Genomic DNA, 17,024 nt, shown 5'->3' with positions numbered 1-17,024 from the left:
TGAATATTCAAGCTGGTTCTGCAAGGGCAAATCAGTAACTGATTATGCAGAAATGAAGTTTTGGTGTTTCGAGCATACTATGATAATATAAGACTGAACTCGAGTATGGAAAATGACTAAGTGTTGCTTCGAGCACAGGAGGTGTTTTGCTCAAGCACATCTTTGTTTGGCTCAAGCACAGGTTACTTCGAGCACATCTTATATCGAGCACATCAAATTCGAGCACACTTTGTGAAACCCAGAGCATATCCTTTGTCTTCTCAAGAAAACTATCTTCTTTAAGTCTAGAGCAGACTTTGTTATTTATTCGAGCAGACTCTTTTTCGAGCGTACTTTGTTTTGTCTTGAACAATTATGCTTGTGAAGAGAAAACTCAAGTTTGTGTCGAGCACACCCTTGCTCCCGAGCATGTTTGGTGGAAAATGAAAAAGAACTAAGTAATCCGAGCACACTTTTGTTTCCGAGTACTAAGTAATCCGAGCACACTTTTGCTTCCAGGCACACTTTGTGCTAGTTGAAAATTGAAAAAATCACAAGTGTTTTGCTGTCCGAGTACACTTTGTGCTAGGAAAGTACTTCCGAGTACACTTTGTGCTAGTTGAAAATTGAAAAATCACAAGTGTTTTGCTTTCCGAGTACACTTTGTGCTAGGAAAGTGCTTCCGAGTACACTTTGCGCTAGGAAAGTGCTCCCAGCACACTCTGTGCTAGGAAAATGATCCCAAGCACACTTAGTGCTAGGAAAGTGATCCCAAGCACACTGTGTGCTAGGAAACAGAGTTTGTGAAACATTTCAAAGTTTTGAAGAAACTTTTGAGATTTTTGGTGCCGTTGACCGTTTGACCAAGCTGTTCTCTACGGAAGATATATGCCAGGGGTATTTTGGTAATTTTCCTCCAATCATCAACAAGCTTATGGAATAACCTCATACAATTTCACGACTTCATCAAAAGCTTTACAAGAACAAGTGTTGACCAAGCTTACGGATTTAATCACTTTTAGTGTCAACCAACATATGAATATGTTTATTTTCAGATTTTTACAATCTTGATAAGGATGTTCAAGATTGTTTCACCCACACTTGATTTGAAGACACATTCATTAAAGACAATTGCAACGAAATTGGGGGAGTAAAATTTTTTGAATTTCATTGCAAATGGCATGCTTCAAATCAAGTAAAAGACTCTAGTTAAGAATTGAGGATTATTTGATGATCACATTGAGTTTATTTCTTTTTGTGGTAACCTTGTTACTTGAAGTTGATCTTTGAAGTTCAAAGCTTCGTTCATATGCCCATACAACTATATCCAAAAGTGGTATAAGAGTGATAATTCGAAATGAACAATGGGAGAAGCTTAACGTGAGGGGGAGAATTTCAACGAAAGACAACGAGTTATGAGGTGATCATGGAAGAAATTCGATGGCATCGGTCTTAGGGGGAGATTGTTGGGACTTATGTTTTAGACCGACACATCGAATTTATATGTGGGTGAAAAATATATTATTTGGTCTCAACCAAGGGTGGATGGCTTGAAGACCAAGTCATGCTAGACTAGTATAAATAGATGTTTTTATTCATTTGTCTAGTATGAGTGACTGTATTGTGTATGTGTGAGATTTAGGGTTTTATCCCTTTAAGAGAGTCTCCGCCTCTAGGATAAGCTCTCCTGGTGGCAGCTGATTTTTCTTAATCGATTGTATGTATGAATGTATGTATGTATGAGTGGTTCATCTTTATGAGAATCATTCGACTAATATTATCATACTACCATTTCTATCCTGTTTGTGTTTTGATTACAATTGTTCATCCTATTATTGATTGTTAATCAAATCAGGCTCTCTCCAATACACCTCATCCGTCCAAACATCATTCAAGAGTGAATACGAGTTAGATTCGATCCTAACCCTAGAACTGAGCTCCACACCGTTAATACCGATTATTCATGCTTCCGCACCGAGGCTCTGCTCTCACAATTAGTATTAGAGCTTGTTGCTGCTATTTTGGAAAGATTGTTGCTGATTGAAGATTTGAAGAAAGATGACGTAAGCAGACCACTGTTCCATTGAAAAGTGACATCAGAAGCTCTGTTCTTCATTTTTCTTCCAGATCTACAATCATTTGGTGTTTTCTCTTCCTTATTTTGATTAAAGTTTTTGTTTTTATATATAAATCTTGTTCTAATCGCACCAGACACCTCAGATCTGAACAATCGGTTTTTAGATCTGAATATTTTTGATATCTGTTTTTACAAAGAAACTGTTTTTGATTTCTCAAAATGTCTAGTTACGAAGAACAAGAAGTGTCTACTAACAAGATTCCAAGATTGTATGGACAGGAAAATTTCACTAAATGGAAAGTCTTGTTTGAAGCAGCCGTTTGCTATAATGATGTTGATATGTGGAGCTCTATCAAGAATGGTCCACAAGGCACTGTTGAGGAAGGTGCAAATCCAGCTGCAACTGCGGCTATTAGAGAAAGAATGAGAAAGGTGGATGACAAGGCTTTAGCAATGTTGAAATTAGGTCTGTCTTGGGAGATACTTACCAAGGTTGCACATCATCCCACTGCAAAGGCAATGTATGATGCAACACTTGAAATGTTTGAGGGAAATGTTGAACTCAAAAACATCAAGAAGCAGAGACTGAAGCAGCAGCTAGAAAGATTTAAGTATAAAGATGGAGAATGGTTGAAGTCTATCCTTGAAAGGTTTTTGGGAATAGTGAATGATCTCAGAACCCACTGACTATGTCATGACTGACCTTGATTTGAATACAAAGCTGCTTAACTCAATGCCAAAGGAATGGTACACTGCTTGCAAGTTCATCCTTACAAAACACAACTACAACAATTTGAAATTGGATGATGTAGTGTGCTTCCTTCAAGCTGCAGAGATAGAAATGATAGAGAATGAGATGATCAAGGAGGAAAGACCCTGCTTCAATGTTTCAAATGCATTGATAGCACCTATGGGTAATTTTGACCACCAAGAATCAACAGCAAATTCCTATTATTGAAGAACCAGTTGAGCATAGCACTGACACTCCAAAATCTTTTGTTGGTGGTAGCACAAGTAATCTTGGTAACCAACAAAGATTCAATGTGCAACTGATTGATGACACTGATTCTGCCTCAATGGCAAATGGGAATGTACCTCATACTAGTGGTGGAAATGGACAAGGCAGTGATACACAGGCCTTGATTTAAATGTTTTTACAGAGTCATATAATGCATTTGTTGCAAAGAACTTAATTCACACTAGTGTAGTACAAGATGATCTTGAACAGATAGATGCTGATGACTTGGAGGACATGGATTTTAAGTGGCAGGCAACCATGTTGGCTCTTAGAAGCAAGAGGCTTTACAACAGGACTGGTAGGTCACTCCTATCAGGGCCTAATGAAAGAATTGGTTTTGATAAGTCAAAATCCATTTGCTATAATTGTCAACAGCCTGGTCATTTTGCAAGAGAATGTAACATGCCAAGAAACTTCCAAGTGAACCAATTTCAGAACCAACCAAGAAATCAACAACCTCAATATCAACAGCAGCCTCAATATCAGAAGAGACCCAACACCAACAACTTCAACAACAACTTTAACAACAATCCCAACAACAACTATAATCCCAACTTCAACAACTTCCAACCTCAAATGAACAATCATGATCAAGGAGTGCCTCAGAATCAAGGTTTTCAAAGAAACAACCAAAACCTTCAAAATGTTCCAAACAACACTGTTCCAGCCAACCAAAACCAGATCATAAATCAAGGAAATGTTGCTGTAACAACACAACATGAAGGTAACTCTGATTGGAGAAATCATGAAGAAGACATTGCAGATGATATCAAGAAAGCTAATGTGGCATTCATGGCCATAATTGAGAAAGAAACTGGATCATCATCTCAGGTACACTCTGCTCCTACTATTGATTTAAATGAGATTATCAATGATTTGAAAATGAAAGTAGGCAAGCTGGAAAGTGAGTGTTTTAAAAAACAAAGTATCATTAATGCATATGAGGCAAGTGAACTAGTGAGTGAAGAAAGAATGAAAAGTTTGGGAGAAGACCGTGTAAACAGTTATAGAGCTCAGAAAAGATTTACAACTGAAATAGATGGGTTGAAGAAAATGATTATAGAAGAGAAGGTGCAGAACACAAAACTGCAAGCTGATAATGAATTCCTGAAGAACTTGGTTTCCACTGGAAACATTTGTGGAATTTTAAACTGAGTTAAGGAAGAAGATAAGTACAAAGTAGTACCACCACCCTTCCAGTGTACCCACCTGTCATATCAAGAATGAAGAAACAGAATGAAAGAAGAAAGAGAGAACATGTATCCTTTGATATATGTGAAAAGAAGAAGGTAAATTACAATGCTGTGAGGCCTTCAAGCCAAGCAGTATTGGAAAGGATAGAGCAGAACAACAAGAAAAGAGCAAAAGAAATTGTGGATGTTGGAAACTTTATCCCTGTTTATCCTATTTTCTCTAATCATGAAGTCCTTGATATTGGAGAAGTGGAAACAATGGAAGAATATGAGAAGAGACAATCAAGGCATAGAGAGAATCAAGTTGAAGAACCACTGAATATGCAAAAAATTGTGTTTGTAAAGAGCAAAACTGAAAGACAAGAAATCAAGATTGAGGAGTTTGTCTCTTTCTCAATCAACTTTGATAGTCTAAAGAATCAGAAGACCATTGGAGTCAAAGAACCCAGACCAAGTGAAAGATTCAATAAGGAAAAGGAACATGAAAAATACAAAGGAAAGGTTTGGTGCAAGAAGTGTGATGAGTATGGTCATCATACAGACTCCTGTAATGAAAGATTCAAATTTAAGCCTTTTCATGTCCCAGATGAAACAAAGTATGGACAAGACTTTGTTGTGTACAAGCAAAAGTATGATGAATACCTTGGAAAGGGAAAAGTTAGTGAAAAGGAAGTTCTGAAGAAAGAAACCCAAAAGCCTCCAATGAAAGCAAAGAAACTTGTGGCTAAGCATGCTCAAAGGAGTAAATCTCCTGTAAAGTATGAGAGAAAGGTTAAACAGAACTCTCAACCCTTGAGAATAATCCCTAAAATGGATACTCAATCTGTCAAATCTGATAGTTCTCAAGGATCATCAAGCAGTGAGAAGACAAGAAGAAGAGATGAATTTTCTAGGAAGAAACCAACAGAACTCACTGGTGATGAAAAGTTTCTGATGAAACATGGATTTGAACCTGAAGGATTCCTTTGGAAACCTAAGGCTGAAACCAAGGTTGAGACAGTTCCTGATGTGAGAGACTACTCTGAAAAGAAAGACTATGTAGTGAAGGAGTGTGTCACTGCATCAGAAGACTGTCTAGGTTCAACATCATTTGTTAAAACTCCAAGAGAGTGTGGTTATAAAACAGACAATTCAGACAATATAGAAGTCACTCATGAAGATTATGAACAAACAACACTCACTTCCCAAGTTGCCTCTGAAACTGAATCTGATGATTTACAAGTTGATCTAGCTTGCACTTCATCACTCAACTAATCAAACTCTTTCTTTTGTGCAGGAACATTCCACTCCTCTGAATGACATATGGTATATGGATAGTGGATGTTCTAGGAACATGACTTGTGACAAGAGATCTCTTGTCAATTATGAAGAAAAGTTTGAAGGTCCTGTAGCTTTTGGTAGTGATGAAAATGGTGGAAAAATTGTTGGAAAAGGAATCTTAACAAATGGAAAAGTCTCATTTGATAATGTGTTTCATGTTGAGGGTCTTCAATATAACCTACTAAGTATTTCACCAATGTGTGATAAGGGTTACAAAGTCAGTTTTGATGATTCCCACTGTTTCATTTTAAAACCTGAATTTGTAATTCCTCCTGAAATGATTATGATGATGGCACCAAGAAATGGCAACTTATATAAATTGAATATGAAAGAAGCTGTTTCAAGAGGGGGTGCATGTTTTGTGTCCAAATCCACTGAAAATGAGTCAAAATTGTGGCATAAGAAACTTTGTCATGTGAACCTAAAGAACATGAATAGACTTGTCAAAGGTGAGCATGTAATAGGCTTACCTACAAGAGAGTTCAAACAGGAAGATCATTGTAATTCATGCCAAAAGGGAAAACAACACAAATCTACTCATAAGCCAATGCTCATCAACTCAAGTGATCAAGTACTTGAATTACTTCACATGGATATCTTTGGTCCTGTGAGTGTGCCAAGTATAGGAAAGAAAAGATATTGTATTGTGATCATTGATGACTATTCAAGATATACTTGGTTCTATTTCCTAAGTACCAAGGATGAGACTGCAGAGTTGATTAAGGGTTGTGTAACAATGATTGAGAAAAAAATTGAATAAGAAGGTTAAAATGATGAGAAGTGACAATGGTACTGAGTTCAAGAATGGAGTTGTGCAAGAATTTTGTATAGCAAAAGGAATCATTCAACAATTCTCAGCTCCTAGAACTCCTAAACAAAATGGTGTTGCAGAAAGAAGGAATAGAACTTTGATTGAAGCTGCAAGAACCATGTTAGCAGATGCTAATTTACCAGTTACTTTTTGGGCTGAAGCCATAAATACAGCCTGCTATGTTCAGAACAGGGTACTTGTCAACAAAAGGCATAACAAGACTCCTTATGAAATATTTCACAACAGAAAGCCTTATATAAAGTTTTTCAAGCCCATTGGATGAAAATGTTTTCTTCTAAACACTAGAAATTATTTGAACAAGTTTCAAACAAAATCTCTAGATTGTTTCTTTGTTGGATATTCTACACACTCAAAAGCTTACAGAGTATATGTGAAAGACCATTTGAGTGTTATAGAATCATCTGACATAATCTTTAATGAGAATCAATTCAATACAGTTGATGGTGCAGCATGGCTGTTTGATCATGAGAAGTTGATAAGGTCCTTCAAGATTTATCCTGAAGATTTTGATGAATCTTTCTACAAGACCAGTGTAATTGAAGAGAAAAAGAAGAAAACATTGGACTTGGAAGAATTACGGAAGAAGGTTGCTAGAAAAGAAAAAGAATATACTTTTGTGAAGAATTCCTCAAGTAATAATGTTAATCAGAATCAAGAAGTTAATCAAGAAAACAATCACAATCCTGAACATGATCATACTGAGAACAATCAAGACAATCAAGATGTACAGAATGATCAAGTTCAGAATAAGGGAGACACAAGTAACCTATTGAATGAAGGAGAACCTGCAACTACTATAAGATTTCAAGATCTATTTGAGAGACTGAATTTAGATAACAATGGTGTATCTACTTCAAGACAACATAATGATGAAGCACCAGAATTTCATGATGCAGAAACTGATTTGATCATTGAAGAACCAGATCTCAATGAAAAAAATCTTGACACAAATATGTCTACATATATGATTGTACAAAATCCTTATGTGGAAAAGAATCATCCTTCTGAAAACATCATTGGAGACTTGCATGAAAGAGTAACAAGAAGTCATTCTGAAATTGCAAACATCTGTTTTTACTCCTGTTTTCTATCCCAAATAGAGTCAAAGAACATTGCTCAAGCACTAAAGGACAATAGTTTGGTGGAAGCAATGCAGGAGGAACTGGCACAGTTCAGAGATCTACATGTGTGGGATCTTGTTGATAAGCCAATAGACAGATATGCAATAGGTACAAAATGGGTTTTTAGAAACAAAAGGGATGAGAGGGGTTTGGTGATTAAGAACAAAGCTAGACTTGTGGCACTGGGATGTCTTCAAGAAGAAGGAATAGACTTCGAGGAAGTATTTGCACCTATGGCAAGACTTGAAGCTATCAGGATCTTTCTTGCATATGCTGCCTCAAAGAACATTAAAGTGTTCCAGCTTGATGTTAAATATGCATTTCTGAATGGAAAGATTGATGAAGAGGTGTATGTAGCTCAACCTCCAGGTTTTGAGGATCCTTTGTATCCAAACAGGGTGTATAAGTTAAACAAAGCCCTATATGGAATGCATCAAGCTCCTAGAGCTTGGTATGATGAGCTGTCAAATCATCTTGTTAAAAATGGTTTTAAAAGAGGATCCATTGACAAGACACTCTTCTACAAAAGAAAGGGATCAGACTTACTTCTGTTACAAGTATATGTGGACGACATCATCTTTGGATCTACAAATGAACAAATGTGCATGGAGTTTGAAGGGGTAATGAAGTCCGAGTACAGTATGAGCTCTATGGGAGAAATGAACTTCTTTCTTGGATTGCAAGTTCAACAGAAAGCTGAAGGGATCTTCATTCATCAAACAAAATATATGCATGACATCTTGAACAAATTCAACTGTCATGAGTACAAAATTGTTTCAACTCCAATGGACACCAAAGAAAAGATGATTGCAGATGAAAAGGGGGAGCCTGTGGATGAACATGAATATAGAGCCAAAATTGGATCTCTGATGTATCTGACTGTAACAAGACCAGATATCATGTTTGCTGTTTGTGTGTGTGTAAGATTCCAGTCAAGTCCAAAAGTCTCCCACATGAATGCTGTCAAAAGAATATTCAGATATTTGAAGGGAAGACCAGACTTAGGAATTTGGTACCCAGAGAACCAATCTTTTGATCTGATTGTCTATACAGACAGTAATTTTGATGGTCGTAACAAAAGCAAAAAGTCAACCTCTGAAGGATGTCAATTTTTGGGTGAAAGGCTAGTGTCATGGCAATGCAAGTAGCAGACTACTGTCTTAATCTCCACTGCAGAAGCTAAATATGTTGCTGCATCTGCCTGCTATGCACAAGTGCTGTGCACAAGTTCTATGGATTCAAAATCAGATGCTGGACTATGGTTTGAATTTTCTAAACACCCTTATTCTTATTGACAATACTGCTGCATATTTTAGTGTTAAGAATCCAGTTCAACATTCTAAAACTAAGCACATTGAAATCAGACATCACTTCATCAGAGATTGTAGTGAAAAAGGTTTGATTGAAATGCAAATAGTTGATACAAGTGACAATTTGGCTGACCTATTCACCAAACCACTTGATAGAACCAGGTTCAACTTTCTTCTGAAAGCCCTGGGAATGATCAACTCTGATGAAATCTGATTAAGGATGTGTGCCTAGTTGTGTACCTCTATGTGCTAACTGATTATTTTATTAGAAGTCTCACAAACTGAATGTTATTTGAATATGCTTGAGTATGATACTGATTATGTTGCTTAATATGGTAACTATTATGTGTTTTAACTGATTATATGTGCAAAGTTTGACATGATTAACTTGATTATATGTGCAAAGTTTATCAGTTGATATGCATTCGTGATGTTAGGATGAGTGTTACTCTTATGAATCACTTGTAAATGTAAGCTTATCTGACATCACTGCTTAATTGCTTGAATATGTGCTTTATCTGATCATTTGCTGTTATTAGGATAGGTTAAATCTTGAATGTTGGTATGGTTTGCTTGTCTTGATAATGTTATGGTTGATTAAGATTTGATTATGTGTGACAACTGTTTGTGTCAAAATGAGTCTTATGTCAAAATTAAGTGATAAAATGATTTTTTTTTTATTTTGCATAAATATTTATTTTGGTCAAAACATGAGCAAGTTGATTAATGGTGATGAGATATGATAAGATTATTCAGTTCAAGCTTTAAAGAAGCTTAAAAGAAAGATTTTTTAAAGAAAAGTCTCAAGTAGTTGTTTTTGCTGAAAACTATGTCATTTGCCCAGTTGGAAGGACATGCACTTGTGTATGTTTGGTCCTTAAATCTCTACAGATTCAAAAGATAGCCATTAGCCAGAAAACTGAATGCACTTGGGGCAATAATAACTTGTTTCTTATTCCTTCACTTTAAACTATGTCAATAGCTCTGAATTTGAAAGGACATAAATTCACAAGTATGTTTGGTCCTGTTGACCACTTTTGGTCAAACAGGATAGCCATTTACCTGCCAATGAAGAGATATTGGGGTGATTGAATATTAAACTGTATTTATATGGGAAATGATAGTACATTGACTACTTAGCCAATCATATGGAATTAATAGGCTAAAAGGGCCTTAGTATAGTCATTAACATGTATGGTTGTTTTCCCATGATGATGTAAAATCTAAGGTGATATAAACATAATGAACATGCTAATCTTTATGTGGAGATACATAGTTGTCTTTGCATGTCTCAAGATAAATCTCTCCAAATGATAGGTAGAAAAGTGACTACCAAGTCATACACAAGCCTGTTGTTATTTGGTCAACCAAAAATGAAACATCTTTAAATATGACAAAGAACATGTGTTAGAAAATTTGAGAAAATATGAAAAACAAGGGGAAGAATGAATAAATCAACCAAAAGTTGATAAGTGTTTTAAATATTTTATCAAACAAGAGGGTTACAACAAGAACTACAAAGATGTTGACAAAATCTGTCTCATCTTGAATGAAAGGCATGTTATTTAACAGTAAGTCCAACGTTCAACCTCTATATATGTTAGAATATCAAAAATACAAAAAGATCCAATAAGTTCTGTCATACAAAAACAATTTTTGACCAAATACAGGAGGTTGGAGTCAACTTGGGGTGATCTGGGGAAAGCCAAATAAGTTTTGAGAAGAGATATGAGGCATCATAGCACAGTGTTGACCATTAATGCATTATGCTACTAAATGAACCTAAATCATATCACCAAAGAGATGAAATTCATGCTAAGTTTATACCTGCTGTTAACCTATCTATGTTGTCATAATAATGTTGAGAATGAAGTATTGAGAAAGCTATTTAGTCAATATGATCCCATTCTTGAGATCTTTTCAGAAAATAGAAGAAACTGTTTTGAAGAGAAATACAACTGAAATTTGATCTCTAAATGCACCATTTTCTCTTAAACTATGATGTTTAATAAAAAATATACTTTGACAAGTGGTTTAAGTCAAAAAGTGTTGCATTTTGCCTTTAATAGGTTGAATAAGTAAGTTCGGGTAAGGTTTGATGATTTATAACCTTTCCGGGCACAAAACAGTTAAATATGTTTGATTTTGTATATTCGGGTAAGGTTTGATGCTTTATGATCTTTCCGGGCAAAGCTTAGTCATTTTTGGCTAAGTTTATGATTTTCGGGCATGCTTTGAAGTGTTTACACTTTTCGGATAGAGTACACTGTTGTACTAATTTCTCGAGCAAGCTTGAAGTCTTGAGTTGAATATGTGTTGTAGCTAGCTTTTAACAAGAAATTATTGTTTCGGGCAAGCTTTGCATTTAATATGCTGATTGTTATTCCAAACAAACTTTGTGAACTTAGTTTAGTACACCAAGTAAGCTTTATGATTTATGTGAATATGTTGTTAGAGAAGGTTTGTTAACCTGTCTGGGCACACTTAAATACTATTATTTAAGTTTGTTATTTTCGGGTATGGTTTGATATGTTGAAGTCTCTCGGGTAGAGGCATACCTGATGATTGAATATGTGTATCCTATTAAGCTTAGTGCCAACATAGGATCCTCGGGCAAGCTCTTTGAAATTTTAGACTATAGCACACTTAAATGTTTATGTGTTTTAATTTCATACCTAGCATGCTCTGTGATATTTGTGCTTATGATTTCTTTTGAGATTACAAGTGTTTCCGGACAATCCTTGTTTACCGGGCACACTTTATATTTCGGGTACACTTTTGTTCCCTCAATATACTAGGTAATTTCAAAACTTGACTTTCCGAGTACACTGTCTGCTAGAAGTCCTTTTCCGGGCACACTTTGTACTCTAGGAATGTTATTCGGGTATACTTTGGATAAGAATGTTGTTCGGGCACATTATACATAAGGAAGGTTACTCGGGCACAATCTGAATCCAAGTATGCTTGACTGAATATGTTTTTAGTATACTTGATTAAATTTGATTAATATTCTATTAGGGATTATGCTAGATTAGGTTTTTAATTTGAATACAAGAAATTTATATGGGTGTCTTAATTGATTCCTAGTAAGAATGTTTATTTGATATTTTATACTTGATTATTTGTCTTGTGATTAATTTCTCAAGAAATCTGGTATTCGGGTAAGCTTTCTTCAATAGTGCCTTGACTTTAAATTAATTAGCTTGACCAAGCAAGGTTTGATGTTTTTATTTCAATCGGGTAAGCTTTATGTAAGTGGAAGTATACCGAGTAGAATTTGCAAAGATTTACTTTTCCGAGTAAGGTTTTCTAAACCTAAAAAGATAAAGAGTTATATGTTTTATAAATGATTTTAATATATCAAGTGGATAATGTTACTGTTTGACAGCTAATAACTCACAAAATGACAAAAAGCATTTAAAACCCACTTTCAAAAGGTATATAAGAGGGAGTTAGGCAAATTTTTTTCAACGCTACTTTTCCCTCTCTCTCTCCTTCCACTGCAACTGCTTACCCGCAAAGAAACCTAAACCGACGTATCACATTCATTTTTAGTCCAAACCCTAATTTGAATCAGCCCTCTAATTCCGACTCGGTAAGCAATAATAAAGTGTTTTCTGATCACGATTAGACTATAATGGGCTATGATTATGTATTTGATTACTAATATTCGGTTTCTGTGTTTAGGTTATAAACTTGTCGAAGAACAGGTTCTTAATGATATTTCTCTCTTTCTTCTTCATTTTTATACCTTGAAATTACTTAAAGTACTGAACTTTATGACTAATTTCACTTTGAATATATTTGATTGTTGTTCAGATATGGCAGAAGAAGAAAAACCCAAGTACTTCTTTGAAAAGAAGCATAATATGTGTGCACTATTGCAAGTCACACCTGACAACGAGCCGATGGAAAGAATGATTACATGGATGGCTCGATCAAATGTCAGATTTGCTTTTACAGAATGTCCAATAATCTACAGAAATCATTCACTAGATTTCTGGAGATCTGCAAGACTTATTGATGACATTAATGGGAAAAGGATCTAAGCAATAGTCGCAAGCCATGAAATTCAAGTGACTGAACGAATGATTAGAAGATGCTTGCGGTTGAATGATGACGACCATAACCCAATAAACTTCAATACAGCACATCTGATGATAATATTTGAAGAGACGATGGGTTATCAGGGAACCCTACATGATGGACAGTTTCAAAAGGGGATGTTCCCTATGCTGTATAGATTCCTTATTCATCATGTGATACAGGGGTTTTCTCCACGAAAAGGATCATGGACTTTGATGAGTCGTGATCTAGCAAATGCCACTGTCGGGATTATATATGACTTGCCATTTAATTTCTTGAAGATGATCTTTGAGGGATTAGTATCAAATTTGAAGAAAGCTGAGGTAGATTGATTTCTGCAGTACCCAAGGTTCCTACAGATAACCTTCAACAGTGAATTACAAGATCTACCCACTATTGGCATTACACACCTACTGCAGAATCCTGACACATATAAGAGAATTAAGAATCTGGGTGTTGCCAGTAGATTCAATTCTGAAATTTCATTTGAAATTTTGCCTTGGTTGTTGGACCATAACTTGGAGGTGATGCCAGTTCCTGAGTTAAGCTCAGAGGAGGAAGGAGAAAAAGATGTTTCTGGAAGTGATAGTGATGACTCTGATGGAGAGAACAATGCTGATGATAGAACTGAAGGAGGGGCTGAAGGAGCCATGACTGTTGGTGCACACGATCACGGGGAGTAACCTGAGCAACCAGAACAACCCATTATTCCAACACCACCACAATCACCATTACCCATTGACCAACCCATTATACCATCATCACCACAAACTCCACCACACCAAACCAGTCAATCCCCACCCCAAACCTTAACCATGAGCCAACCTGAAACATCATCTCATGTATCCCCAACACCACAAACACCACCAACATCTAGCCCAATTCACTCAGATCCTTTTATTCCAAGCCCACCTCATACACAATTGATTGATGTCGAAAGGCCAATCAAAAACATTTGTAAAATACCTTTACTAGCAAGGGAAAGTAAGGTGTCGAATCCACAGGGAATCAGTGGAAAGTGCTAATCAAGTTTAATGCTTTTTAATTAATTATTCTAAGGTGGACAAACGATGTCAAGGGGATTAAATAGTGACTTGGTTGTAAACAATTGGAGAAAAGTAACCAAACTCTAGGTTTCAGGTTGTGAAGCAATCTAAACCAATTGATTAGACTTATTTAGAAAACTCGTTTGATTACACCTTTAATCAAAAGACTAGATATTTGACCTTACTGATTTACAGAACTTAATCCGAACAATTGGTTTGGATGAATAATAACCTAATTGATTACCAGTTTTAGAGTTTGATAAATATAAGTGATTTAATGGCTAAAGATAAACGGGTCAATGACTCAAAGAACTTAATCCTAAAAGTTGATGACCACAAATCAATAAACTGATAAAATCACAAAACATTCATTACGAAAAACTGTTGAATGCATAAACAAACATAAAAGGTTAATCAACCGAATGATTGATCAACTCTAGTTCCAATGTAAAGATTCAAATACCAAAAAGTCTTGCTTACAAACACAACCCTACTCCCGGAGATGGTCACGAAAGGTTTAGCCTTGGATCTTGATCTTGAATAGCTTTATTGATTGTTGCAAGGATGATAACATGGATGAGGATGATGATTGGAAGGTGTTATGATGGTGGAGAATGGCCTCCAAGAAGTCCCCAAACTGATAGTTATTGAATGGTTCCGACTCTAGGGTTTTTGGGACTTAAATATGGAAGAAAATCAACAAAAAACCCTTTTTTCGTCAGACCAGACCGTAAGCTACAGTCTGGCCACCGTAAGCTACGGTCAGACCGTAGCTTACGGTCAGACCACTCTGCCTTACGGTCCTGCTGGACCAAAACTGTTTTCTTCATAAAATCTTCGTTTCAACTCCGTTTTCCTCCCCGTTTGCGGCCACGTCTTCGTATTTCAATTCTCTATCTTCTCATGGATCATCACTTTCATTTACACTCCATCATGAATTCTCTAAATTAGCTTCTTTAAGCTCTGTTAAGCTCCGCACACCTGTAACCATAAAACCTATCAAAGTATTTATGTTCGTTACATATAAACAAGTAAAACACACAATATAAAACACTTAAGGCATGTAATTTTACCCACACATCACATCCCCACACTTATCATTTGCTTGCCCTCAAGCAAACTCTCATGCAACACATACACCTCGATCGACGGTTCATCAATTATCAGTATTAATACTAGTGAGGTATAAGGTCATACCCAATTCCCAAGAACTGACACTGTCAAGGTTGATAACCCACCAAATAATTTAATGATACATTTTAAACTATGAAACCGCCCAAATGAGTGTACTTTGTTTCCGGTTAAGGCACACATGTTCATACCCCTCATAATATAACATCTCTCCTCTCAGTTTAATATCTGGACCAGCAAAAAATGTGCTAGTATCTCTCTGCCCTCAATACCAAGTATGAACACAATGTAATAAGCTTGGTAGCAAGTCATATCTCCACTCATTACCCACCGGTTGTATAGAGAAAGAACTAAGGGTTTTGCTGTGGCTTAGGTTAGGGTGTGGAAGTGGATTTATTTAGTGACTTATAGTGTATGAACCCAGTTTATTGACACCAACAAACAAACGAACAAACAAACTCACTAACTATTATTTACAACCAATAACGACTTTAAACACAACTATTTTTGAGTTTTTCTTAGATTCTTTTTTTTTTCTTTTTTTTCTTTTTTTCGGAAACAAAAACTAACATCAATATACACAAACAAATGACCCGAGACATACGTACATTGTGTACTATGCTCGACAAACAACTTAAATACAACTCTTAACATACCAAGTTTCATCCACAGGGTTAAAACAAAAGGCCAAGGCAAACACGGCTTGTATTGTGGGTTTAAACAAACGAAAGGGAAAAGGCACAAACTTGGCTCCTAAGGGATAATTGTCACACCCTCAAAATCCACTAACAGAGTTTTACCGTCAGAGGGTGTGAACTAACAGGATTGGAATCATTAGTTATAATCAAACCATAAGTAAAGTTTTCAAACCACGAAAACATTTAAGTGTAAATAAGTGCGGAAGCGTAAAACCATAAACCAAGTGTTGCGTCACGCAGGACGACTTAAAACCCTATTAATAATAACAGTTTAAAAATGAGTTTGCATAAACATAAGCGTTCAAAGTAATGCATGATCCTATTGTATTTTTATTCCACATAGATTTCCAAAATCGTCACAAAAACATACACGAGTGTGGTTTCCAGAACATATTTTATTGTATTTTTATTCCACATAGATTTCCCACAATGACCAAAACATTACAGCAAACTCACAGCAGTCAAAATCATGCGCAACAGAATGTTATTTGTTATTACCGTTAAATGAAAAATCCAATTAATGCAAGACCAATTGGGTTAGGTTCTTAACTCAACAAGTTAACTTCCAGAAGTGGAACCAACCCATTTGGTCTTGTAGTTCATGAGATATAATAATTACAAAACAACCTAACAGCAGGTCTCACAATTCAGATTTGCACTTCAGTTTTGTAAAATAATAAAAGTTAACTTTTACTCGTCCAAAAATTACAATTTTGGACTTCATAGAAACTAGACTCAACATAGTACCCTGTAGTGTTAACAAACGTCAACCAATTTCCACATTAACATTTAGTTACAGTTGTCTAAACATAACTTACAATCTGTGCAGTACCAGTTTAGACCTTTAATCACATTTAAATCGTTTGAACAACCAAAACACCTCCAAATTAGGCGTGGTTGAGTTTTTTGGAAACTAGACTCAGAGTAATACCTTTTAGACTCATAAATAGCTCTGTTTGCTTTTATATTTAACAAGTTACATGTCGTTCAAGTTTAACAATCTCTGCTGTCAAAACTCAGCAAGCACAAACAATCGTCTAACATGCATCCTAAGCATACGACCTATCTCCAAACATGTAATAAACATAATTGTCCATCAAAATCAGTAGTAACCCTCTAGGGTTTACAAACAATCAATGATTTAACAATCTTTCACCGTTCAAAATCACATATGATTATCTAAACCAATAACCAACGCATAATCAATCATCCT

The 17,024-nt window shown here is 35.8% G+C and overlaps 1 long non-coding RNA gene across 1 annotated transcript; it reads right to left on the bottom strand.

Moving 5' to 3' along the window:
• Positions 1–14,353: 14,353 nt before the first annotated feature.
• LOC143591786 (uncharacterized) lies at positions 14,354–15,861 on the bottom strand. The gene is made up of 2 exons (XR_013145775.1): positions 15,062–15,861; positions 14,354–14,896 (listed from the first exon to the last, which is right to left on the bottom strand). It is a non-coding gene; the product is annotated as an uncharacterized LOC143591786 (long non-coding RNA).
• Between the last annotated feature and the right edge of the window lie 1,163 nt (positions 15,862–17,024).

Source organism: Bidens hawaiensis, unplaced genomic scaffold (genome assembly GCF_021521415.1).
Source record: "Bidens hawaiensis isolate Kalapana, Puna unplaced genomic scaffold, B.hawaiensis_p1.1 tig00040056_1, whole genome shotgun sequence".
Lineage (NCBI taxonomy): Eukaryota > Viridiplantae > Streptophyta > Magnoliopsida > Asterales > Asteraceae > Bidens > Bidens hawaiensis.
The sequence above is the reverse complement of the archived record's forward strand: the minus strand, read 5'-3'. Positions and strand labels throughout refer to the sequence as shown.